The sequence below is a fragment of the Bubalus kerabau genome, chromosome 22 (assembly GCF_029407905.1).
Source record: "Bubalus kerabau isolate K-KA32 ecotype Philippines breed swamp buffalo chromosome 22, PCC_UOA_SB_1v2, whole genome shotgun sequence".
NCBI lineage: Eukaryota > Metazoa > Chordata > Mammalia > Artiodactyla > Bovidae > Bubalus > Bubalus kerabau.
Window position 1 is genome coordinate 24144649 of NC_073645.1, and position 26952 is coordinate 24171600.

Genomic DNA, 26952 nt, shown 5'->3' on the forward strand with positions numbered 1-26952 from the left:
TCATTTACAGATGAGGACCCTGAGGCTTAAGTAATTTGCCAAAGGTCACAAAACCATAAGCTGTGGAATTAGGTTTTAAACCTAGGCAGTTGAACACTAGATTCTTCCTTTTAAAAAACATTGAGCAATTACTAAGCACCAGCCAAAGTTCTAAGTCCTTTTACATGTTTTAATTCATACAATCCTCACAGTTACCATGGCAAATGGTATATCTCACAAGACTTGTGCAATGTGACTTTCACATGAGGTGAAGTCTATTTCCCCTCCCTTTGAATCTGGGCTGGTCATGTGATTTATTTGACCAATAGACTTTGACAGAAGTGACACCTTGTGACCACTGGGCTGAGGCCTTGAAAAATCGTGCAGCCCCATAATCACCCTTTGGAAGTCAGCTACCATGTAAAAATGTCTGAACTATCCTGCTGGAGAGGCCAGTGAAGGGAGGGAGGCCCTGTGGGACGAGAGGCCCCCTATCGTTGTTCAGTCGCTCAGTCGTGTCTGACTCTTTGTGACCCCATAGACTGCAGCACTCCAGCCTTCCCTGTCCTTCACTGTCTCCCGGAGTTTGCTCAAACTCATGTCCATTGAGTCAGTGATACCATCCAACCAGCTCATCCTCTGCACCCCTCTTCTCCTCTTGCCCTCAATCTTTCCCAGTCTTAGAGTCCTTTCCAGTGAGTCAGCTCTTGATATCAGGGAGCCAAAGTACTGGAGCTACACCTTCAGCATCAATCCTTCCAATGAATATTCAGGGTTGATTTCCTTTAGGATTGACTGGTTTGATCTCCTTGCAGTCCAGAGGACTCTCAAGAGCCTTCTCCAGTACCACAGTTTGAAAGCCCCCTGGAGGAGAACTTAGGCCTTCCAGCCAATCACCAACATCAAGCATCAGATGTGTTAGTGAGGGCAACTTAGATGCTGTGATCCCAGCTGAGTTTCCAGATAAATGCAGCTGCAAGAGTGAACACAGCAGTACCACGGAGAGCAGAAGAACCTTCCATCATGAAAAAAAAAATTTTTTTTAATCATTTCTGTTTACAGCCACTAAGATCTGGCATGGTTTGTCATATGGCAGTAGATAGCTGAAACAAATAAGGTGTATACTACTGTTTCCTTATTTTACAAATGGGAAAAATGAGGCAGAGAGGGGTTAAATAAATCACATAGGATTAAGCCACTAATGAGTGACAAAGCCAAAGCTTGAGCTGAGGCACTCTGACTCCAGAGACCACAGGGATAACCACTAGGGTGTGATAAGCTGGAAAAGGGGCCCCTCAGATGAGTCCTCACCCTAATCCCCAGAACCCATGAACATGGTAAAAGGGCCTTTGCAGATGTGATTATGTTAACAGTCGTGCAATCAGGAGATTATCCTGGATTATCTGAGTGGGCCCAGTGTAATCACAAGGACCCTCATAAGAGGGAGACATTGGGGTCAAAGTCAAAGAAAACGGTGAGGGGAGGCAGGCCCATGAACCAAGGAATGAGGACGGCCTTTAGAAGTTGGAAAAGACAAGGAAAGAGATTCTCCCCCAGAGCATACAGGAGGAACCGGCTCCATCAACACCTTGAATTTAGCCCAGTGAGACTTCTTTTGGACTTTTGATCTCTGGAGCTGTAAGATAATAAAATGGATTATTTTAAGCCACCAAACACTAGAAAAGTAGTACAGAGGGCCTCTCCCATTTTAAAGAAGCTGGATCCTTCCCACAGACTACAGCCAGACCAGTCTCCTTGTGGTCTCCCATCACGTTTCATGCCTCTGTGCTTCTCTGGTTCATCAAAAAATCTCTTTTCTCCCCATCTATTTAAGTAATTTCTACCCACCTCTTCCAGGAAGTCTTCTCTGATCATCCTGGATCACACTGCTCTGTCTTATCTCTATAGCACTTGATGTTTTGCACCTTCTCATTCAGCACTAATATCGGTGCTAATGTGTTGGCAGGCAGCCCAGTGACATTTTTATGAGTGTGAATCATCGAATCCGAGGCCATAAGGCTGGAAAGGCCCTTAGAGAGTCTATCCCTTCATTTTATGGATGATGAAACTGAGACCTGAGGAAGGGAAAAAAGTCACTTATCCAAAGTCACATAGCTAGGGCTTAAAGACAGTCTTCTGACTTCAAATTCATAAGCTCATTCATTCAGTAAATACTTATCGGGCCCTCATGATGGGCCCAGCATTGAGGCAGGTGCTGGGAATCATTGACAATCATAAGCAGATAAGGTCTCTGCTCTCACAGGGGGCTCCGATTTGGAGAAAAACAAACATTTATACAATAACCACACAGATATATCATCACTTACCATGATAAGTGCTAGGAAAGAAAGTTCCATAAAGTGAGTTGTGGAAATGCAAAACACAGGGAACTATTCTAAACTGGAAAACCAGGGAAGGCTTCTCTGAAGAAGCAACCATCAAGCAGAGATGTGAATAATGGTGAGTAGAATTAACTAGATCTTTCTAGGGGTAGAGCAAAGGAGAAAAGTGTTTTAGGCTATAGAATGGTGTGTACAAAGGCCCTGGGGCAGGAGGGAGCAGAACAAGAGGAAAAAAGAAGGCCAGGATGCCAGAAGAGTCAGAGCGACTGGAAGAGAGGGCTGAGGCTGGAGGGGTCCACTGAGTCAGATCACCAGAGCCCAGGAGGCCATGGTGAGGTTTTGATCTTAATCTCAATGGCAGTGAGAAGCCAAAGGAAGATTTTAAGCAGGGCAGTGACATGATCATATTGGAATTTTATGGTGTTTTCCCCCACCAGGGCCTTCCCTTCTCTCTATAGACATGTTAGAGATCATTATTACAGGGAGTTTTATGCCACCCTCCATTCCACTCCATGCCTAGCCTTGTACGAAGCAGGTGCTCCATAAATATGTGTTGATTAACCTCTCAGCAGCATGTGACACCGTGGATCATTCCCTCCTTGTTCTCAGGCTTCTGTGCGGCTGCCTGCTCAGGCTTCTCTCAATCCTCTGACCACTCCACCCTCCCACCACCCCATTTTAAATATTTCTCATTGTTTCGTCTTCATCCTCTTTCTTCTTTCTCCACACTGTCCCCCTTGGTCATCCTGTTGCCTCCCACAGTATTGATCTCTCCCTTCTGAGCAGAATTTAAGTTCCACGAAGGTTGGGATTTTGTCTGTCTTGTCACTGTTGCATCCCCAGGGCTTGGCACAGTGCCTGGCACCCAGCAGGCACCCAGTAAATTATTTGGTGGTGCGATATACTGTATGATTCTGTTAATATGAAGCTCAAGAGCACACAGAATGACTCTACAGTGATCAATGTCAGAAGAGTGGCTGCTTATGGGGAGACAGTGACTGAATAGGAGCACAAGGGAACTCACAGGGACTAGAAATCTTGATCTGATGGTGGCAGCACGTGTATTTGCACATGTAAAAGCTCACTGAGCTCTAAGCCTAGGGCTCTATTGTATGTGTGGTATAACTCAACAGAAAGGGAAAAAAATTGCAATACCACCATTCTCCTGAGAGGGAATCCCTAATTTCTAACTGCTTTGTATGTACACCTAGATGTCTACCTCATGATCTTTTCCAGCCTCCCAGATCAGCTCTCCTCCTGATTCCCCTTCCCAGTGTTGTCTCCACTGTGCTCCCAATTATTTCGTTTCCAAACCTTAGCACCATCTTGTTCCCATACCACCCCTTTGTCTATCCTGCCTCACCTAGCTTTCCAAGGCATGTAAACGCAAGTGGTCCCATGGTTATACAAAATTTTAAGTTGGCCCCATGACTTTCACTCACTAATGTTACTCCTGTGTTTATGTTATAGGGCAAAAGGGAAACTAAGTGTTTAGGGGATGCTAATCTAATCACACACTCTTTAAAGTCAAAGAACTTTCTGAGTTTAAAATTTTGCTGCTAGCTGAAGAGGAAGTGAGAGGTATTCAAAGCACAAGAACAATGCACTGTTGCTGCCTTTGAAGATGTAGTGGCTACATGCAAGGACTGGTGAGTGCTTCAGGAACCAAGAGTCAATCCCAGCTAACAGCCAGTAAGAAAACAGGAACCTAAGTCTTACAACCACAAGGAACTGAATTCTGCCAACATGAGTGTGCATAGAAACAGATTCTTTCCCAGAGCCTCCAGATAAGAACCTAGACTAGCTGACACATTGATTTCAGCTTTTGCACTCTAAAAAAGAAACCAATCCAATCCACTCAGACTTTGATCTATACAACTATGAGATCTTAAAGTGGATGTTGTTTTAAATCACTAAGTATATAGTAAATTGTTATAGCAGCAACAGGGAACTAATACCTACTTAAATCCCAACTACTCAGAGCAGCCTTTGTTGTCATTCCTTCCTTTCCAATATTTTGATCTCACTATGGCTCAGACTCTCTGACCTCACTGCTGCTCAACTGAAATACTAATCTCTGGACCTCTCTCCTCAACCCATCTGTCCAACTCACTGCCACCAGATTAATTTTCCAAAGTTACAACCCTGATTACATCTTTCTTTCGCTCAAAAAGCTCCCATGACAGTAGAGCCTGTTCATTACACTCTGAAAACCAGAACGTAGGGTATAAGGCCCAGTTCCACCTCTAAGTAGCATGTGCATGCTGTGTGTGTGTGTGTGTGTGTGTATGTGCACACGCGCACGCTAAGTTGTTTCAGTTGTGTCCTACTCTTTCCAACCCTATGGACTGTAGCCTACCAGGCTCCTCTGTCCAGGGGATCCTCCAGGCAAGAATACTAGAGTGGGTTGCCATGCCCTCCTCCAGGGGATCTTCCTGACCCAGGGACTGAACTTGCATCTCCTGTGAGTCCTGCATTGCAGGTGGATTCTCTACCGTTGAGCCACCAGGGAAGTCCCTTAGGTAGCAGGTAACCCAGATCAAATTGCTTAACTTCAAGGCTTCCCTGACAGCTCAGTGGTGAAGAATCTGCCAGGCAATACAGGAGACAGATTCAAACCCTAGTCTAGGAAGATCCCACAAACCTCAGAGCAACTAAGCCGGTGAGCAACAACTACTGACCCCATGTGCCTAGAGCTCATGTTCTGCAGCAAGAGAAGCCACCACAATAAGAAGCCCCCACACTGAACTAGAGAGTAGCCCCTGCTTGCTGCAACTAGAGAAAAGCTGTTGCAGCAATGAAGACTCAGCATAGCCAAAATAAAATTTTTTTAAAAAACTTTAAAAATCACTTAACTTTGTCCATAACTTGGGCATAAGAGCACCATCCTCATAGGGTAGCTGCAAGGATTAAATGACACATGCATGTGAAAACTACTTCACTCGATGGATCAAAGACTATCAAAAACTCCAGGTGGCCAAGTGATTAAACTTTTCATCTTGGCCTTACATTCACACCTCACAGGCTACACACACACACACACACACACACACATATACACATGATCTCTCCAGTCTTTTCTTCCACTCCTATTCTGTTAGCCCCACCCTTTTCCTTCCATCTTCATCATCACTCTCCTCTGATACATTATCACTTTCTATTCTGAGTGGTCTTCTCATATTCACTGACCTCCATTTCTCTGCAGCCAGCAGGGACTGCCGAAAACACAAGCCTGACCCTGTCACTTGTAGGTTTAAATCCTTCCATGGCTCCTCGTTGCTTTTAATATATAAATCCAAAATTCTTCCAATAACTGGGAAGGCCCTGGACAGCCTGGCATGCCAACATCTCCAGCCCCCTTCCCTTGTTTTCTGCCCTTGTCTTTCATACTCACTAGGCTCCTGCTGACACTGGGTAACCCACCATGCTGTTCCCTCTTCCTGGAACATTACTCTCTTTCCTCTTTGCCTACCTGACACCTATTTGTCCTTCCAATCCATAATTTAGTGGGCACTTCCTCTACAAAGCCTTCCCCGACCTCCCTGGTGAGGCCAAACCTCTCTTTTAGAAGCTGCAAAGTCCTGCTTCTTTGTAGATTTTCTCATTAAAAAAAAGAAAAACAAAAGGTAACTTGGACTTCCCTGCCAGTCCAGAGGTTAAGACTTCTCTTTCCAATGTACAGGGTGCAGGTTCAATCCCTGGTCAAGGAGCTAAGATCCCACATACCTCCTGGCCAAAAAACCAAAACAGAAAACAGAAGCAATATTGTAACAAATTCAAAAAAGTCTTTAAAAATGATCCACATCAAAAAATATTAAAAAAAAAAAAAAAAAAGAAGAGGTAAGACTTCCCTGGTGGCACAGTGGATGAGAATCTGTCTGTCGATCCAGGGGACATGGGTTCGATCCCTGGTCCGGGAAGATTACACATGCTGTAGAACAACAAAGCCCGGGCAAAATAATACTGAGCCTGTGTGCTGCAACTACTGAAGCCCATGTGCCTACAACCCAAGAGAAGCCACCACAATGAGAACCCGGCACATTGCTCTCTGCAACTAGCAAAAGCCCATGCACAGCAACGAAGACTCGGTGCAGCAGCCAAAAATAATAGTAATAGAAAGGTAACTCATACCTCTTCATTGTACTTATTCCCACACCACAAGGTGTGGGACTGTTTCTGTTTCTGATCACCATCATGTCCAAAGGGCAGAGCCGTGCCTGGCCCAGAATCTGACCTCAATAAATGCACGTCAAATGAGTGAATAAAAGAAACAAGTATAATCTTCCCAACTGGATTGATTTTCCCACAGATGCTTTCTCGTCCACATCTTTACTCAATCATGTCCCTCCACTTGATATACTTTCTTGCCAACTCTGCTTCCTGAGAATCCAACCCACCCCTGGAAAGTTCTCCCAAGTAATCTTGCCCAATACATGAGCCTGCAGAGGCTTCCACCTCCATCCCTCCCCTCCTCCCCATCATCAGCATCTAAGTTTGTATGACTCCTTTCTGACTGTGAAAATAATGTGTGCACATTGTAGACATTTTAGATAACATCAATAATGCAGAAAATATAAAAGAAAAAATAAAAACATTTCAAATACTACTCCCCAGTGGTAGTTGCTACTTTTATTGTAGAGTATATCCACTCTTCTTCTCAAACATAATCATGGAAAATATTTAAACATCACACAAAATCTCATTTTTAAAAAAGAGTTCAGATAAGTTCAACAGCTTGCTCAAGATCACACAGAACCAGTGTAAAACAACAACAACAACAACAACAACAAGATGGAGAGACAAGCCTCCAACCTCCCCAGCTCAGAGCCCCTCACTCTCACCATCCTTCCTGGCCCTTTTCCCTCTCCCTCTCTTCCTATTCCTCTTACATCAGAGTTTTTTCCCTTCACACTCATTGGGACTGACATGTACATACTGCTGTATTTAAAACAGATAACCAACAAGGACCAACTGCTTAGCACAGGGAACACTGCTCAGTATTCTGCAAAAATGTAAATGAGAAAAGAATCTGAAAAAGAGTAGAAAAAAATAATTTTAATTCAAAAAATTTTTAAAAATGTGACAGTACATCTTCACAATCGGATACTATACTGCTTTTCTAAAGAATAAGGGGGATCTTCATGTATTGTTCTGGAATAACCTTTAAAATAATGTGTTAAATAAAAAAAAACTAAGATGTGGAATAATGTGTATAGTTTGCCATCATTTGTGACAGTAGATAATATTTCTACAATACATGTGTACAATATTTTTGCACACAAAATAATACCAGTAGCCTCTTATAAAAAGGAGAATCTAGGAATTGAAAGTGAAGGGTAAAAAAAGATGCAATTTTCATTGTATATCCATGTATAATATTTAAATTTTTACCATACCCACACCTTTAACAAGTAAAAAAAAGAAACAAAAACAAAATTTTCTGGACTTTCTCTGATCATCTCCCTGAGCCCATCTTCATTCTATTACATGAACGTATGTGTGTACCTAGTGGTACACAGGTGTGTGCCCTGTTCCTCTCTTCTGATAGGGACCTCTCAAATAAGCCTAACCCATGGACCATTTTAAAAGACAGAAGACCTAGTCTCTTCCACCAGAATAGCAGATTCTGCAGTCACTTGAAGGCCAAGGACCTTCGTTCGAGCCCTGGCTCTGCCATTTGCTGCTAGCTGTATAACCCTGGACAAGTCATTGGACCTCTCTGCAGGTAAGTTCTGTCTCCTCTATCAGGTAGGTGAAGCGTTCTCCATCAGCCTCCTAACTTCCAGATCTTCAAACAGTCTGACCCTTCTGCCTATAGAATACTGTTCCCAGCCATTCTTCAAGACTCAGTTTTCACGTCACCCTTGGGGGAAAACCTCCCTAATCTCTTAGTCAAGGAGAGTAAACGTTGTCACAAGCCCCATCACACTTGGTTGGCATGATTTGTTCAGTGTTTCCCTTCCCAGTTAGACGACAAGCTCCCTGAGGACAGGAACCCTACAGGGCTTTTCACACCTAGCACAGTGCTTGCCACATGGTTCAAGCTCAGTAAATACTCTCTGAGAGTAAAAGGACATGCCCTTTTCCAGAAAACCCACGCTTCACCCCTCCCCACCCCACCACACCTAACCTGCCAATCCTATGTCCTGTTAAGACTTTAGCAGCCTTGTTGGCCACTCTAGGAAGAGGGACGTCACTGGGAATTAGCCCCACCACCACCACCTTCTTATTCTTTCCCTAAACCTCAAGTCTCTCCTTTAGGTTCCAAGCTCCTGTAGTTTCCAGCCTGTTTAGGCCTCTCCTCCAGGACAGGGCCCCACCCAGGCCAAGGCCAGGGCCCAGACCCATTCCCTGCCCCCAGACCAGTCAGAGAACGCGGTGGCCCGGCCCAGCCTGGCGGCCTGGCCCATCAATCGTGCTCCCAGGGGTACAAACCAATTTCTCTTGCTTTCCAGAGCCCCGCTCCCTGGCGGAGCCTGGAGGAGCCTTCAATCGCATTAATCCCAGCCTGGCGGCAGTGACGAAGACGGATTTCTCCACCAAACGATCCATTTGTATCTCTCGTGCACTCACTTGGTTTTTTTCTGTGCGGATGTTCAAAATATCATGAAAAAGGCGTTAGCCGGCTAGCCATGGCGCAGCGAAATAATAGAGTGATCCGGCAATGCGCTCCTGACCTTGCAGGACAGCTAATCCATCCGCACATCTATCTTAATTATTCCTGGTTACAAAAGAGAAACTCCACCATCCATTCATTCCAGGCTGGCAATTCCATTTTCCACCCCCACTCACGCCCCATCCTTTCTCCACTCTTCCCCTAGCCAGAGAGGCCCATTCACCAGTGCTCCATCAGACTCTCCACACGGCAGCCCTGTCTGGCCAGGCCTGAGTCCCCAGCCCGCTGCTCCATGAGATCACAAGAGAGGTACTCTGGCTCCCTTCCCCAGAACTCTGACACACGCCCATTGGAGGAAGGCTGGCTACCCACAGGATTAAGGCATAGCCAGGACACACACAGACACACACACACACAGATACCCTCACAAAGGCAGCCATAGACTCAATTCCATCCAGACTCTGATATTCAGGCCACCTCTCACAGACACTAGCAGACAGGCCCACCCCCTCCCTCCCCCAAACCAGGGCATTTTAACTCTCCTGCGGCCCTGGCACCGATGCTGGGACAGATGCTAGGAGGGGCATTTGACTAAGGGCGAGCTCCACAGGGAATGTCTTGGTCTGTCTGTCTCCCACCCTCAAAGCCAAACACCCCACCCACTGTATCCTCTCATCTAACTCACTGCAATGCATACAAAGCAGGCAGCTGAAGAAGCAACATGGCGTGTGAGAGAGGAAAGCGAAAGAGGAGGAGGAGAGAGTTTGAGATCCTGCAGGTGGAACAGAAAGAAAGAGGGGAAGGGAGTTTGGGATGGTGTCCTGAGAAGGTCATTGAGGTAGTACGTGGAAGTATCTGTGTAACACAATTTGAGCTAATTGTACCAGATTCACTGTGGGGATGCCTGTGCCAGTCTCTAAAGCCCTTTCTAATTCTACCCCTTAATGTACGATTTTCAGATCCCCCATTCTAATGATTTTAATGCAATCAGCAAAACTAGACATGTAATTGTCTTGGCTATGTGCTTGGCCGTATTGGCTCCTAGGAACCCTGGCTCCCAGTTTCCAAGCCTTCCTTGATCAGTCCTTCCCTCCCTTCTCTTTTACCCTTCTCTTCAGCCTCAGTCAACAAGTCCGTACTGAGACTTCTTCAGCTCTGGAGGCTGTGACAGAAACATGAGAAGTTTCAGTCCTTAACAGCATGGAGCCCATATCTGTCTGAGGAAAGGCCACAGGGTGTCTAGGCCAGAACTGGGCGGTGGGGACCCAACTACCAGCCCAGCCAGGTTAGAACGGTGGGGTTAGAGAAGGAGGAAGGCTTCCCAGAAGAGCTCTGTGGGCATTCCCTCCCCTTCCCAGGAGCAGCAGGCAGTCTGGGCTGGGCCTGAGGGGCGGTGTGCAGGGGAAGGGCCATTTGTCCCGAGACAATGGCAGAAAAGGGGTCTCTGAGCGGCTGTTGAGAGCCAATTTGTAGTGGTGATGGCCGAGGTTGCTCCAAAGGCTGGGAACAGCTGGAGCTCCGGGTGACTGATGGGTGGGCCCGGGAGAGGGGCCATTGGCCTGGCAGACACAAAGGCCCGGATGGTACGCGGGTGGGGTCCGTCAAAATCATTAAGTGCTGAAGATGGGAGCCGCAGACTTCAGATGGGACCCGTGGGTGGGGGGAAGAGGTCACGAGCCTGCCCCTCTCTCCCTGCAGCCCCTCCTCCATCCCTCCACCCGCCATCCCAGCTTGGGAAACTCGGCCACCCACACCCCCATTATCATCTTATTTGCATTGATGCCCCACCCCAGCCTTCCTGGTCCCTGGTCTCACTCCACTGAGAGTCCAGGTTCCAGTTCTATTTGAGCAGCTCTGGCTCTGGGGCCAACCTGGGATTGACTGGGCCTCCTGGCTCCTGTCAGAGGGACTCGCTCACCCTCAGGCACTCCATTCTCTAGCCAGTGGCCTCATCCACTTCTCAGGGAACAGGACATCCTTAATTCAAGACTAGGAGAGACTTCCCCTCCATTCCAAAAGGAAGACACGGAGACCCTGCGTGGTGACTTCTGCCGATGCTCCCTCCAAGTGGGAAATGCTTCTCCCACTCGACCTTCCCCAAGGGAGAGGGAGGGGCAGTGACACTGGGAGAAACCCGCCTCCGCCCCATCCTTCAGCCCCGCCCCCACTCGGCGGCGCTCCCGGCTGGAGAGGGAAGCAGTGACCCGGCCAGGTGGTGATGATGCGGCCGGCCGCGCTGGTCACTCTTGGCCGCTCCCCGCGCGCAGCCCGACCCCCCTCGCATGGGTCACGGCGCCGGCAAAACTCCCTGACACAGAAACGCCGCGGGGCCTGCGCGTGTCGGGAACAATCCTCCGCCTGATGGGAAGCGACAGCCCCGCTCCGCCTCCCTCCGCTCCCTTCCCTCCCTCAGCTCCTCCCCTGCGCCTTGCTCACCCGCCAGCTGCAGGCCCAACACTGCCCGGCCGGGCGCCCAGCAGGTGCCCCCGACCCCCTCACCCCAGCCCGACAAGGACAAGTCGTCACTCAGCCCTCCCGTGCATTCTGGGGGCAGGCGGGAGCAACGTCTCCCTCGCTGCAGCCTCAGAGCTGGGATGAGGGAAGTCGTGGCCCCAGAGAGGCACAGAGGCAGCCAGGATGGCAGGGGGCAAGCAGACAACTGAACAGTTTGCGTTGCACGACCCCGCTTCTGCTTTCACCCTGTTCACATAGAAAAAAGTTCGGAAAGAAATATACCAACTTGTAGAGTGGGTTTCCCTGGGTGTAAGTTGACAGGTGGGTTTTTCCTTCTTTTCGTTTATCTGTATCTCCTGAGTTTCTTTTGTCTTTGTGTGTTTGCAATAAACATATCATGTGTGACACCCTCCTCCCCTAGAGGTAGAAAAGCCACACAAGGACAGAAGGGCTGTTGGAGGGACGCTCTGTCAGACCCCAGGCTCTGACACTGATTCAGCCACAGTGAGGGAGGCCAGTGCACTCTGGAAGGGCCCTGGGTGAGAGACCCCTCCCTGGGGGACCCTGCCCTCCTCCCACCTTACCTGCAGAGGCTGAGAGTGCATGGGGACCCTCATGGATGTAGGAGATGTAGGGGACCCTCATGGATGTAGGAGATGTAGGGGACCCTCATGGATGTAGGAGAAAGGCCCAGATGTACAAAAGGAACCTCTCACATCTCCTCACACGTGAACACTCAGGTCAGGGGCATGCTGACATGCTGGCACACATCCACACTCACTCACACACCTATAAACATATCCTTGCAGCCACGGCCACACACCCAAGAATGCACTCATGCACAGGTATGCACCCACAGGAACACTCAGCCTGCCCTCACAGCCCCCACCACACACCACCAGTCATGGCCTCCTGCTCATATCCTTTCTCCAGCCCTGGCCCTTCAGGGAGTGAAGGCCTTATTCTCCTCAAACACACTCATTCATCCTTCTCCAGTTCTTTAGCGGCTTACCTCAACCCCTCCCTCTCCCCACCATTGGTGTCTCCTTTCCCTCTCCCTTAAACTCTTATGTCATTTCATGGTGCTGAGATACAAGGGAAATTTTGCTCGCTTTACAACCCGATCTCAGCCCTTTATTTGGTACAGAAGGAGTAGGGCCTAAGGCGGGAAATGAGGGATCCCCCTACTGTGCTTCCCCAAATAAGAGGCCTATGTGGAATCCCTGTGGACTCTGGGCTGGAGTGGGGGGGGGGGGCAGTGTGTGTGTGTGTGTGTGTGTGGTGGCTCCTGCCTTCTTCCTATGAACTGATGACCTGCCCAGCCCCACTACAGAGCCTTTCTCCTCCTCCACTCCTACTCCTCCCACCTCCTTCCTACCTATCCTCTGTGGCCTATCCTGGGGCCCAGATTCTCCAGAAGCCTCCCCTCCTGGAGCCTGGCTGCCCCCGGGACTCCTATCTGCTGACCTTACCCCTCACTCTGGTGACATTCCTTTTGTGCCTTTACTTTTGAGTCTCTCTTCATGATTGTCTTATGAGCTCTTATGAGTCTTATGAGCTCCTACAAAACAGGGGCAAATCCTGGCTGCATCTTGCATCCCTTCACCCCACATACCTGCCTAGCAGTCCCTCAGCCGATATCTTAATGAACAAATAGATGAGTTAAAGGATGTGGGTGAACATGTGTTGAGAATGTGAGCATGTGTGAATGAAGAGGAAGTGGGTGCAGAGGCAGCTACATGGAGTAAGCACTACTTCCCAATCCCTCTCTACTAACAACCAGTGCACTCCTCCCAACTACCCAACCTGGGAGGTGTCCATTTTATAAGACTCAGAGGCTCAGGGACATTACATTATTTCCAAAAGGTCACAAGGCTGGGATGCTAAGACCTGGATGCTAGCTGCACCTCCCTCCTTCCTCTTGGCCCAGGATAGTACAGTGGGGGGTAAGGGGTGAGGGGATAGAGTCGATTTTTGATAACCAGGCTGCCTGGACCAACCTATCCAGTGTGGGGGGCTCTGGTCCCCTCTCCACCATGGTCTTAAGTCTGTTTCTTTCTTCCCAAGCCCTTTCTTCAGTCTTAATCTCCCTTTCTGCCCTCTGTTCTATCATCTCTACCCAAGATCACCATCTCCTCAGTGTTCCTTGAACATATTTCTAAGAGCAAGAAAACAAAGACTACAGCCTTAGCTCCATCACTAACTAGCTAGTGGCCTTGAGCAAATCACTAGTCACAAATTCACTCTGGCCTGGGTTTCCCTGAGTGTGTAGACTGGCCGAGATGCTGTCTCAGATTCCCTCCAGTGTCAGCAATCAGGGCTCCAATCCCTGGTGAGAGGAGGACAAGAACAGCCAGTATCTTACCCATCCCAGTCCACTCCCAGACCCCAAGAGGGGTCTGGGCTCAAAGAGGGTTGGGAAATGCTGTGAATTAATTACCATCAGACCTCTGGCCGCTGTTCATCTCTGTAAACAAACATTTTAATATGCAGTAATTAATTACATCTGCCACACCGACCCTCCTCTCGTTCATCCTTCTTCAACATCTCTTCTGTTCACTCTGAACCAACCTCCTCCTCCTAGTTGAGTCCTGAGAACCTAGGCAGGGCTCCCTCCCACCATCTCCCCAGCCTTCTCCCCCCACCACCAGATGCACCTGCTTACATCTGCCACCCTATTCTGCAGCTTTTTGTTCCTTTTTCTGTTTCTTTAACACCTGTCTGTCTTTTTAACAGCCCATTGTCTCTAGTTCTCTCTGCCCGGATTTCCCTCCAAGACAAAGTTTAATCCAGAGACACGTTCTGGGACAGACAGGGAAATGAGGAAGCCAGTGGATCTGTTCCGGGTGTGGAGAACACACCGGGTGTGAAATGCTGAACACCAGCATTTCAACTCCTCTGTGGTCCAGAACCAGGCTGATTTACAGGGATTATTCTAAAACCAAAACAGACCCCGTTCTAGGAGTAGCCCTCCCGACCCTAAGAGCTCCTGAGAGTCGTTCTGTCCCTGTCTATTCTATCTCCCAGCCTCCACAGCAGCTCAGTGTGAAAAATAAAGGGGACACATCCACGCTGGTGAGCCCACCTGGCCACGTCACAATCAAATTTCACCATTTCCAAGGGCCAGGAGTACCACCATTGGATCCACCTTCCGCACACCAGCCCTCCTCGGCCTGCGTACCTCTCCCAGGGGTAGGCAGCCAGGTATGGTGGGCGTGTGGGCGGTGCCCCCATGTGGAAGGGAGGCAACCCTCTTTCTGGGGAAAGTTCATTCTGCCCTGCCTGGAGTCTCCGGTGGGAGCCGGGGAACCAACACTGGATCAGAGATGAGAACTCCAAATGAGAATGAGACGAGGGGGGCAGGCGCCTAGGGTTCGGAGCGACAGGGACGGTGGGAATAGGACCAATGGTCTGAGAGGTCCGGGCCAGGCGGGTGGCGCAGGGGTAACCGGGAGCGGAGTGGGCGGGGTGGGGCGGGCGCCACCAGGCGTGGCGCAGGGAACCGAGCAGAATGAAATGCAGATGCAAAACGTGCTCGTAAGAGTTTCCTCTCTCTCCCCATCTGCCAAAGCCGAGATTTTAATCTTTAATCCATGAGCAATCAGCGAGCAGCGGCGAATGGCACATTACAGATGTTTTACTGTCGCGGGCGCTCGCAGCTTCCACGCTCCGTACAGGCGCGCGGGGGGCCCCCACCCCGCTTCACCACGCCTGCCCCACCCCTCCTCCTCCGGTCCCTCTTCTTCTCCCCCCAACCCCCAGTCGTGGTTTAAAGATATTCCCTCACCTGCATGCTCCTGGTCCGACGTGGAGCTGGGAGTGGGGCGTCGGGCCGTTAACCCTTGCTAGAGGACCTGGGGTTCCGCCGGTGACGGTACACGCGGGGACACTGGCAGGGAGGGGGAGGTCCTCAGCATTGCGTTGAGGCGCTTTCCGGGCCAGGTACAAATTGGAGGAGGCGAGGAGCTGGGCATCGAGGGCCTCGCTTGCTGAGTTATCCCACCTCCCGTCCCATTCCTCAACCCCACCTCCGGGCCGATCGTGGCTCCTGTAATTAGCGCTCCAGATGTTCGGCGGTTGCTGGGGCTGAGTTTTCCAGATGTTGGGCATCTCTGTTCTCATGTGTGGGGCAGTACTCCCCTTTGCATTACAAGGAAGGAGAGTACCTTAGTGGTCAGATCCGGGAGTCCCTAGGGAAATCTGATGGGGTGACTTCTTGAAGACCAGCTGATAAAACTTACATGAGCTGGGGGAGTAGTGCCCTCTGTAAAGTAGGAGCAGGCGTGGGAGGAGGAAGATGAGAGGCTCTGAAGCTCTTATCAAGCCCTGTGGTCAATTTGCTCCCTCCAGCCTCTGAAGGATCTCTGAAAGCCAAGGGGATGTACTCTGCCTCCAGCTCAGAAATTCTTAGCAGTGATTCTAGTTTGCAAGTTGTGTGATTATTTAAATATCTGTCACTTCCATTAACCCATAAGTTCCAAGAGGCCAAGGACTATGTTTTTATTTACCTTTGTGTTCTCTGGGTCGAGCACTGGGCCTCAGTTGGTGCTCAAAGCAGATGCTCGATAAATATTTGTTGACTGAATAAAGGAATCTGTGTGGTCTTCTACAGTCTTATTGTTCAGTTGCTAAGTTGTGTCCAACTCTTTGCAACCCCATGGACTACAGCACAGGAGGCTTCTCTGTCCTTCGTTATTTCCCGGAGTTTGCTCAAATCCATGTCCATTGAGTCAGTGATGCTATCCAACTATCTCTATGCTAGTCTTAGATCATATTTTCTTCTACCATTATCATTAAAGACAGGCCCTTCACTCCATGCACCTAAACATGCACACACAATCCCCCTCCTTGGAGACTATTCCCAAACTGCAAGCCCATTTTCCTCCTACCTCCATGGTGGGTCTCTCCCATCAGATAGAAGAGAACCTCAGGGCAAGAGTATGTCTGACACTCAGCCAGGGCTTCTTTGGCCAGCTGCCTTCTCTCCCCAGGCCCCAGCAGCTAGGACCCTCTGAGCCTTCCCCTGACTCTTGGACATCCTCTCCCTGCCCCCTCAACTGTCCCCAACTGCCTGCATGGCCACAAACACCATAACCCTCTCTGATACTCCTGTTGCCTGGTGTTTTCAATGTGCTATGTGCTTAGTCCAAAGGCACCCCTAATCCCAACCCAGCCCCAACTTAGTTCAAAACTCCATTTCACTAGGACCAGAAGCCATTTGGGATGTAGAGTTGGGAGTTTTGGCAATGGTCTGAAAAGAAAAAAGCAAAAGAAGTGGAGACCGGAGATGTAGAGGAAAAAGAGGTAGAAAAGAGAAAAGCCGGAAAGAAAACCGAAATGACTGGAAGGAGAGGGGAAGAGAAGAATCCACAAAGAAGAGCGCTTTAGAGGACAGAGGCAGAGAGACAGAAGAGGCAGAAACAGTGACTGGAAGAGACAGACAGCCAAAGAGGCCCAGACGGACAGACACAGGCAGAGGGATGGAAAACAGGGAGTGTGCTCTGGATCCCGGAGAGTGGAGCCTCGGATTCCGGGAGAGCGGGAGCAGCAGCGTCGGGGAGGGAGACGCCAAGGGGCGAGGGTCTGGAAAAGCGCCGGGGAGCCTGGTCCTGCCCTAGCCGGGCGCCGGCTGTCGGCTCTCTCTCGGAGCCGCCCCAGGCCTAGGCCGCAGGGCCCACAGGCGGCCCGGAGAGGCGGCCGCGGCGGCGAGGGAAGCCAGAGTGAGAGGCAGTCGAGCCGCGTGTGTGTTTTTATTATTATTATTTCTGATTAAAGAGGAATTCATCTCGTATCTGCCTCCTGCCAGGGGCCGAGGCGCCGCCATTGGGGTTAACGGTGCGGAAGAATACAAAAAAATTTCATTGAGGAGGATTATAAAAGTTACTAGCTGGAACATTAACAGAAGAGTAACTTGTAAAAAATGCAATATTACAATATTCACAAGGACGGCAGAGCGTGGTAAAGCTATAAAATTCAACATTAAAATCTTCCACAGCCTAGATAACCTAGTTAACAAACATGGTATTGGAACTACTTTTCTGTTGGGGCTGAGGGATACGAGCCGGGGGCTGATCACACATCGGCGAGGGTGGGAGGGGGCGGGGCCGCCCTTGGGCTAGCCCCGCCCTTTCCTAGCCTCAGCCTCCTCTCCAGGAAAATGGGGATAACAGTCCCCCTCAAGGGTCAGGGAATGCCTAAGGAAGCTCTCTGATCTGGCTGTACAGTTGTGAGGTTATTTTTGTGTGTGAAGTGCTACTCAAAGCAGACAATTCACTGTGGATTTAGTCCTGATGGATAGGATGTACATTTCTGTAACTGCAAGATGTGCATATAAAGTGTATTAAGAAAGAATTGTATATATGCATGAATGTATGCATTCTAGGTGGGCTGTGTGTGCGTGTGCAAGATGTGTGTCCCCAGGGCCACTCTATCTGTGTGTGTATGGTGGTTCTTGATAATATATGTATGGTATGTAAATAGATATGTAGGTAGGGTACACAGAGTACAGAACTTTGGGGTTCAGGGTGTGTATGTTCAAATATGTATATATGTCAGGTGAGACTCTAATAAGGTATAAATGCATAGAGTCTATGTGTAGGTTACATATGTGTCTAGACCAGATAGGTATTTGCTGAGTATATTGCATGTTCATGGTGTATTCATGTATGGGGTATGTATGCTATCACAGGCACATTATGTGTCTTTTTGAAAAATATGTTTTAAAGAAGATTTATGCATGCTTGGCTCAGTGTGCATGCATGTGCAAGATGTATGTATCACAGGGCATTTTGTGGTTGTGAAAGGATGTTTGTGTATGCACATAGCATAGAAAGTATAGTACATTTGCTCTATATGCAGAATATGTATTTATGCATAATCTCTGTATGGGATAGTGTGCATAAATGTGTATGTATGTGTTTAGGGCGTGTGTATATGCATGCAATATGAGTACACATGAGCAGAGGGGATGTTTTTGAATGCATGTGTCCAGGTCTTTTGTGTATATTCAAGTATCTATGGAGTGTATGTATGTGAGCAGAGTGCATATATGTGAAGGGCATATGCAAGTGTATGTCATATGTTTGTGAATAATGCATAGACATTATGTGAGATGTCTGAGTATATGGAGTGTCTGTGGATGTCACAGAGCATGTGCTTTTATCAAGCCCCCAAATACTTGTAGTTTGGTGGTTAAGAGCACAGGCTTTACAGACAAGCTGCTTAGGATTGAATTATGGCTTTGTCATGTACTTAGTGTACGACGCTGGGCAAATGGAACCTCTGGTTGCCTTAGCTTCCCCATCTGCAAAATGGTAATAGTAATATCATCTGCTTCACAGAGTTGTCATTGGGCACTAGATGAGTGAATACTTGCTGTAGTAGGCAGAATAATGGTTACCTCACAAATCCCAACCCCCCAAATCTGTGATTATCTTACCTTACGTGGCAAAAGAGATTTAGAAGATAGGATCATGTTAAGGATCTTTACAGGAGCAGATCACCCTGGATTTTTGAAGCATGCCCAATGTCATCACAAGGGTTTTTATAAGAGGGAAGCAGGAATAGCAGTCAAAGAAAATGTGAGGACAGAAGGCAAGATCAGAGTGAGGTGGCCATGAGCCAAGGAATGTGGATGACTTCTAGAAACTGGAAAAGATAAGGAAACGAATTCTCCCCTAGAGTCTCCAGAAGAAACATAGCCTGCTGACCTGTTTTAGACTTTGAATTCAAGAAAGGTAAGCTGATAAATGTGTTGTTTTGGCACCCCACCCCAGTACTTTTGCCTGGAAAATCCCATGGGCGGAGGAACCTGGTAGGCTGCAGTCCATGGGGTCGCCAGAGTCGGACACGACTGAGCGACTTCACTTTCACTTTTCACTTTCATGCATTGGAGAAGGAAATGGCAACCCACTCCGGTGTTCTTGCCTGGAGAATCCCAGGGACGGGGAAGCCTGGTGGGCTGCTGTCTATGGGGTCGCACAGAGTTGGACACGACTGAAGCGACTTAGCAGCAGCAGCAGCGTTACAGCAGCCGGAGGAAACTAACGCCCTTGTAAAACTATGTACAGGAGTGCCAACCAAATACACAGCATATACATTATAAGTATTTGTTTTTTGTTTGTTTGTTTTTGTTTTGGCTGTACTACACACCTATGGGATCTTAGTTCCTTGACTAGGGATTGAACCCCAGCTGGCAATGAAAGCTCCAAGTCCTAACCCTGGACCACCAGGGAATTCCTTTTAAGTATTTGTTAAATTCTGAGGAGGCAGGACTTCCCTGGTGGTCCACTGGCTAAGGGTCAGAGCTGCCAATGCAGGGGGCCAGGCTTGAATCCCTGGTCAGGGAACTAGATTCTACATGCTGCATCCAAGAGTTACATTCTGGTGTGGCAAAACTAAGACCTGGCACAGCCAAATAAATAAATATTAAAAAGAATCCCTCAGAGGAGATTATTGAGGCCCTAGGAAAGGCCTAATTTATCAGTCGCCAGATTTGCCATCTACATGTAAGTCTGCCTCTGGCTACCCTGGACCCTCCAAGATTCTGGATCCTGCCAGAGCACGTGTTTTGCCATCATAGACATGGACACAGCTTGGAGGGTGGAGGGGATGCTCCTTCAATGTCTGCCTACTTCTTCTTCCTGAATCATGCACTGGGCTTGGGGCTAGCACATGCATTTAGGCCTGTGGCTGAGGGGGCTCAGGGGGCAGGTTGAGAATCTTCAGACCCTCCCATTCACTTGCTCTTTGGATCAGACTAGGCAGGAGGACAGGGTTGTCATGCGGGAAGGGAAGCTGTGGGAAGCAAGTGCCTTAAGAGCCAGTGGAGTGAGTATACACACATCTTCGGGCACAGAGAGCTACACCAGATTGTCAGTCGCACTTAGCCACAATTTTAACCATAGAACTCAAGCCACCAATGGGGGAATTTCTTGCTCGAAGGCCATGGCTGTTTCCTTAGCTCTTTGCTCCTTTTTCTGTCTTCTTTCACCTCCAGCTTGGGCCTGCCTGGAGAATGCTCCTCGCATGTTTCCCAGATGGGGGCAGGGACTTTGGAGACTTTGCCATGAGATAATGGAGTAAGTGGATTAATTTGCACCACAATATAGTTTTCATTCTTACCAGTATGTGCAGGTATGTGTGTATGTGTGAGCCTCATTTTCCTCATCCACACAACAGGAATAAATACTCCTTTCCTGCCTTCCTCAATGGATGTTAAGAGACTCGAAAGAAAACCTGCTCTACAATCACTTAGTATTGGCAGTGCCTGGGCCCTGGAGCCAGACACACATTTACTTGGAGAAAAGAGGCAACTCTGGCCACTCTGAGGAAAGGGCAGTGCAAAGGTGTAGGTAGGAAGGGCAAGTCACCAGGAATCCAAAGAACCATTGCTAACAGATATCCATTTCTTCTCACTATGAAAGATAACACTAGAAGTCTATCCCCTAAGGACATATGCTTCAGGACAGATGTGTTTGAGCAAATGTGTTCACAGGTCCACACTATAGGAGATAGTGTACACTCATGGCAGGCCCCAGGGAGGTGTGATAGAGTATTTTGGGGATGAGCGCCTGCCAGGATACAAAACTTTTTTCATTGAGATGATTAAGCACCAAATTCTGGAGTTTGAATACCCAGGCAGGGAACTCAGCTCCACCACTTCTGGCCAGTGTACCTCTGGGAGCAAAGTTAACCTCTCAGTCTCAGCTTCCCCATCTATAAAATGGAATGATAGTGATGTCTAATTCATAAGGTTGTTGCGAGAATTAAATGAGACATGAAATATTTATCACAGCACCTGGCATATAACGTTTCCAATAAACACTGTTGTTGACAGTGATGATGTTATTGACATCATCATTCCTCCCCACTTCTGGGAGGAGGCCATGTGGTGCTAGCGAGCCAGAGGGACCTGGTTAGAATCGAAGTTCCACCACTAACCAGTTACATATACTTGACCAACTTTAATCCAAATGAGCCTCAGCTTCCTCATCTATATAATAGGGTCAGTAACATCTACTTCAAACAGACACCCCATGAGTGGTTGAGACTTTGCCTTCCAATGCAGGGGGTGTGGGTTCGATCCCTGAGCAGGGAGCTAGGATCCCACATGTCTCACAGCCAAAACAAAAAACAGAAGCAAGATTGTAACAGATTTAATAGACTTTAATAAAGTGACCCCAAAGCCACAGCTGGCCTTTAGCTAGGTTTTCTCAGCCTACACTGTAAATACATAATCATGCAGTTAGTGCCAAAGGGTATACACAGGAAAATAAGTCTTCCTTCCACCCCTGCCCTCTTCCTTGAGGCAACCACTATTTCCAGTTTCTTGTATATCTTTCCAGAGCTAATCTGTGCAGGTACAAATGTGTGTGTGTATATGTATATGTGGCTTCCCTGGTGGCTCTGATGGTAAAGAATCTCCCTGCAGTTCAGAAGACCCAGGTTGGATCCCTGAGTTGAGAAGATCCCCTGGAGAAGGGAATGGCTTCCCACTCCAGTATACTTGCCTGGAGAATTCCATGGACCGAGGAGCCTGGCACGCTATAGTCCATGGGGTTGAAAAGAGTTGGACATGACTGATCAGCTAACACTTTCATATATATGTATGCCTCTTCTTCTTTCAATAAATGGTCCCAGCCCTTCCCTGGTGGTTCAGTGGTTAAGACTCCATGATTCCAATGCAGGGGGCATGGTTTGATCCCTGGTTGGGGAATTAAGATCCCACATGCTATGTGGCAAAAAAAAGCACTTATCAATAAATGGTACCTAACAACATAAAAAAATAAATAAATGGTCTGTTACACATTGTTCTATGCCTTACTTTTTTCACTTAGTTCACCTTTGAGATCTTTCCTCACCTATGTACAAAGATTCACTTGATTCTTGGTTATGGCTGCCTAGTATTCTGTTGAATAAATATTTCATGACATTCAAGCAGACTCCTAATAGTGGACATTAAGATTACTTCTACTCTCAAGCAAAGCCACAGTGACTATCCTTACACATCCATCATTTGGTCATCTGCCTGGTCACATTTTTAAAAAATTTTAAATAATTTCTAAATGAATTTCAAAGAAAAACTAAGATTCCTCATTACTCTTAAAAAATTAGACAGCTAGCCATCACTGGCCCCCACTTCAGCATGACAATCCCATCCTTTAGAGAGAACTTTGTCCCCCTGCCTGTTGTCTTCCCAGCCATTTCTGCCCCCACAGGCATCTGTGTTTATGAACCCCCAGTAAGACTTATGAAATTGCATGTGCAAATAGTGTCTGGTAGCCAAAAAAATGCTATTATTACTCTCTCATGGGGAATTACTCATCTACAATTTTTCAAATGGGCCTGTCTTAGGGGCACAGGTTCTTATGTTCACACATGTGGGGCTGGGGTGCCTTCTTGTTGCATGTGGGAAACTGGTGGTCCAAACAGGAAAAGGAGTCATGCTCAGAGGCCCCTTGCTCACAAACCTTCCACAGCTCTGGAAGAGGAGGGAAATTCCTTCATACATACACTGCTCCATTGAAAGAAATTAAGACTTACCTGCCTGTGAGACTTGTGCTGGCAAATATAGTAGCCATTTTCCACATTTAAATTAAATAATTAAATTCAATTAAAGTTAATTTAAATAAATAGAATTTAAAATCTGTTCCTCAGATTATCAAGTGTTCAACTGCCATATATGGTTAGTGGCCACCATCTTGAAGTGCAGATACAGAATATTTGCACTATCACAGAAAATTCCACTGGACAGCATCGTTCTAGACTGTAAGCTCCATGGAGGCAGGGGCTGTGTATCTCTTATATCACCATGACCCCACGCCAACCACAGAACTGACACAGAGAAGGCACTCTGTAATGGTTGTTGAACTAATGGCTGAGGAACAAACAAATCAACCAACCAAGGGCCCAAAGGATATACAGCCAGAGGTTCCTCCACAGCACCCCACTGAGGCAGGTTTTTAAGGGGAAATAGGATGGGCTGGGTCATGGAGGACCTCAGTATAATACTGGAGCCTCAATGTCCCCAGAGAGGCCAGCAGGGTCACCCCTCAGGACTGAGGCCTAGAAAGGAAGTAATCACTCACAGATGGTTTTTTGAGTCAGAAACCTGTGTTCTCAACATTCCTGCTGTTACTCTTTGTGAGGTCTCCCTCCGTAGAATCTGAATAAAAGCCCCTTCTGAAATGCCCCCAATGTCTGTGGGTCTGAACTGGGGAGGCCTCATTAACTCCTGAGGGTCAGTGCAGAGCATCTTCAGTAACTGGTTGAGGGGGCTAAGTTCTTGCTGGTTATTTCCCCACCCAAGCCAGAAGGTGTTTCCAGAGGCTGTAGTGCCTGATCTGTTCCTGCCTAAACCACGGTAACAGAAGGTAGAGGACAGGGCCTGAGAATCTGGGTAAGAGGACAAGAGCATATAGTGAGCACACTTAGATTTTTAGAAGCTGTGACTTTCTGCCCTTATGTTTGTACGTATTGGGGGCCAGGTGTGTGGTAGGGAGCTATGTATGTATTGGGGGCTGTGTGTGGTATGAGAGGGGCTTTATGTGTAGTGAGATCAGTTACACAATTACAGTTAGGAGGTATGTGTGGAGTGTGTATTGAGGGCTGTGGGTTGGAGGCTGTGTGTGTTGGGTGATGGGCTGTGTGTGTATGAGGGTGTATATGTGTGGTGGGTCTGTGGTGAGGGGATGAGTGTATTGGGGGCTATGTGTGTGCATGTGTGTAGTGTGTGTATGTGTGGTGGGTTGTGTGTGTGTTTGTAGCGTGTGATGGCTGTGTCTTTCCTGTGGCCTTGCTTCACTTTCTCATGCTCCCAGATGTGGGCCAGAGTTGACACCTGGAATCAACCTGGGGACTCCCACTGTGGAACACCTCCTCCATCCACGAGGGGAGGCATGAGCTGCGGTCACAAACGGCCCTTCCTGCTGCTTGGTTCTGGCAGGGCAATGGGGATGTTGGGTGGGGTGAAAGTAAAGACCCAGAGAGACAGACCGAAATGGAGACAGAGAGAGAGATAGGAAGAGAAGAAAGACCTGACCAGGCCCTTGAGACCAGGTGGGAGACACGGGGTGGACTGGGGGGCCAGGGGTGGGTGGTGCAAGGAAGAGTGTGTGAGTAAGTGTTCTAGGAGGTGAGGGGAAAGCAGAGAGACAATGGATCGGATCGAAGGCCAGAGGGCGAGATGAGAGGGAGAAGAGAGAGAGAGAGGGATGAGAGAAAGAGAGATTGATGGGAAGTGGGGAGAAAAGAGCGGTGGGGAAAGCAGAGACAGTGGATCAAAGGCCAGAGACGAGACCCGAGAAGGGGGAGGGGGAAGAAGGGGCGAAGGGAGGGGGCTCGGCGGGGGAATTGCCGGGCGGGCGCTCGGGCGCTCCGAGCCGCGCGGCTCCCCGGGGAGACGGCAGACACTTTGCGGAGATGTTACTCCGGAGTTGGAGACGATGATAAATATGATAATTTGTATAAAATCTGAATGGGTCTTGTTTTCAGGGAGAATGCCTCGGATGATGAATGGGCCCGGCTCTCAGATAGATGGCTGATAAAAAGTGTATTGGATTGTTGAGAGCGATTTTAATTCTCATTCTCTACCTGCAGATGCCGCGGCCGCCGCGCCGGGCCTCTTTCTACCTCTCGGCCAAGCGCGGGTCGGCCAGCGGCCGGGCAGGCCTTGGCGGCTCAGGAGGCTTCTGAAATGACTCTAATTACAGAGTTATTAATTTTAAGAGGAGGGTGAGCGGGGGGTTTATGATTATTAATCGAGTGCGGGCTCTCGGCGAGCGGGGCGGAGCCGGCGGCGGGCAAGCGCGCTCGAAGCGCCGAAGATGCGCTGGGCTCCGGGCAGCTCCAAGCCTGGAGGGCTCCGCGGCGGCGGCCACCAGTACCGTTTTGCAGACTGGCTGAGGATGCAGAGGCTTCCGAGCGCAGTCCGCATCCCTCATCTCCATCCCGCATCCCTCATCTCCATCCCGCATCTGACCTGTGGTCCAACCTCTAGCCCTGGTCCGCGCGCCTGCGCAGCCGAAAGTCCAGCTTTGCGCGGGGGGAACGAGTCCGGTCCGCAGCCCCAGGTTCATGAGGCGCGGCTTTGCGGCAGGAAGCTCACCCTCAGGGCTCCCAGCTCCCACCCGTCAACCCCAAGCCTGTGACTGATGCAGTGCGGGGCTCCTTTAGAGACAAACGAAAAGAACAATAGCATTTATGCGAGCCCCTACGTGTGCCAGGAGCTGTGCTGGGGGCTTTATTTCTTTAGTATCCCCGGGCAGAATGGATGAGCCTCCTCACTCAGAGGAGGAAACTAAGAGAATAATTTGTTCTTGGGAGGGGATATATTTACTTTAAGGATGCTGCAGGCAGCCTTTCTCTCCGCCCCACCCCCGCCACCCCTCAGACAGCTTCCCTTGACCAAGTGCTGTGGGGGGTGGAGAGCGGAGGAGGGAACAACAGAGAAAACTCCCCTCTCTTAATTCACATCCATGCAGTCACCTTCATCCCTAGTGTCTGTTCTGGGTGACCCAGCGTATTGCCTAACATATTGTCCATCTTGGAGGAAGATTTTCAAAAGACTGGGCTGCAACCTGGGAAGGCAGACACCCAAAAGTTCATAAATGGTTTTGCTCCACAGCACTGGCACTTTGGGTATAATATCTGCCTGGCCACAGTGAGTATTTTAAAGAACTCACAGATCATTGAGAAAAGGCCATTTGGTGTAATAGGTGGGGAATTGGTTAAATTCCAGTTAAAAAAAAAAATGAGACCCCTCCAAACCCAAAGGCCCAAAACCCTCCTCCTGCCACACACATTCATTTCTGTCTCACTCTTACTGGAAGGGTTAAAGATAGTTTCCACAGTCCTGGATTATTCCAGAACTTCTTCAGTTTCTGCCTTTGGCAAAGATAACGCCTGCTCTAAGAGGAAAAAGACAGACCTCTGTGGGCTTAGGGAAAAGAGCGACTATAGGATGATTCTAGCATATAGGGGAAAGGTACCTGTCACAGTGGTTGTTCTGTGGACCCAAAAGAGCCAGTAATGAGGATGGGCTCATGAGTAGGGTCCTTCATGCTCCTCTGCAGTTCCCAGGGTGCTTTGGCCCAGCTCATGGGGATTCAAATGGGACAACCCAGGTCAGGCTTGTAGGTGGAGGGTATCAGGTTCAATCCAGGGATTTCTTGCCATGGCTGGTGTTCAGGATCAGGATCCACGAGGCCCGATCAGAGGCTAAGCCCAGTGGCAGGGAGCCCCCCACCCCCACCCCATATTGAGGTTGCTGGCCTGGAAGCTGGAAAAGCCTGAGGTCTCATGGGAAGGGACAAGGCCTGGCTGGAAAACTCTTAGGGTGGGGCTCCCAGCTTCTTGCAAGGCTGGGTGAGGGCTGCTGGCCCTGCAGCCTCACAGAATTGGCTGGCCAGGTCACAGGAGCTAACTCTGGGTTTCCAGATTCAAAGGCTCTGAGGAGAGAGAAGAGCATAGGGATGGTGAAAGGCATGAGGATTTGGAAGAAGAGGGGAGAAGGGTTCCTGGGTTTCACCAACTGGATATGCTGAAGGAATCCTCTCAGAC

At 48.8% G+C, this 26952-nt stretch overlaps 1 long non-coding RNA gene across 2 annotated transcripts in view; it reads right to left on the reverse strand.

Moving 5' to 3' along the window:
* Positions 1–271: 271 nt before the first annotated feature.
* LOC129636601 (uncharacterized) overlaps positions 272–26952 on the reverse strand; it is a 40009-nt gene continuing 13328 nt past the window's right edge. The window contains exons 1-3 of one of the 2 annotated variants that reach the window (XR_008707033.1): positions 10856–10972; positions 1828–2054; positions 272–1615 (exon numbers count right to left, since the gene is read on the reverse strand). This is a non-coding gene — a long non-coding RNA (uncharacterized LOC129636601). Of the gene's footprint in view, positions 1616–1827; positions 2055–10855; positions 10973–26952 lie in introns of those variants that run through there. The other variant, XR_008707034.1, reaches the window with a different exon arrangement.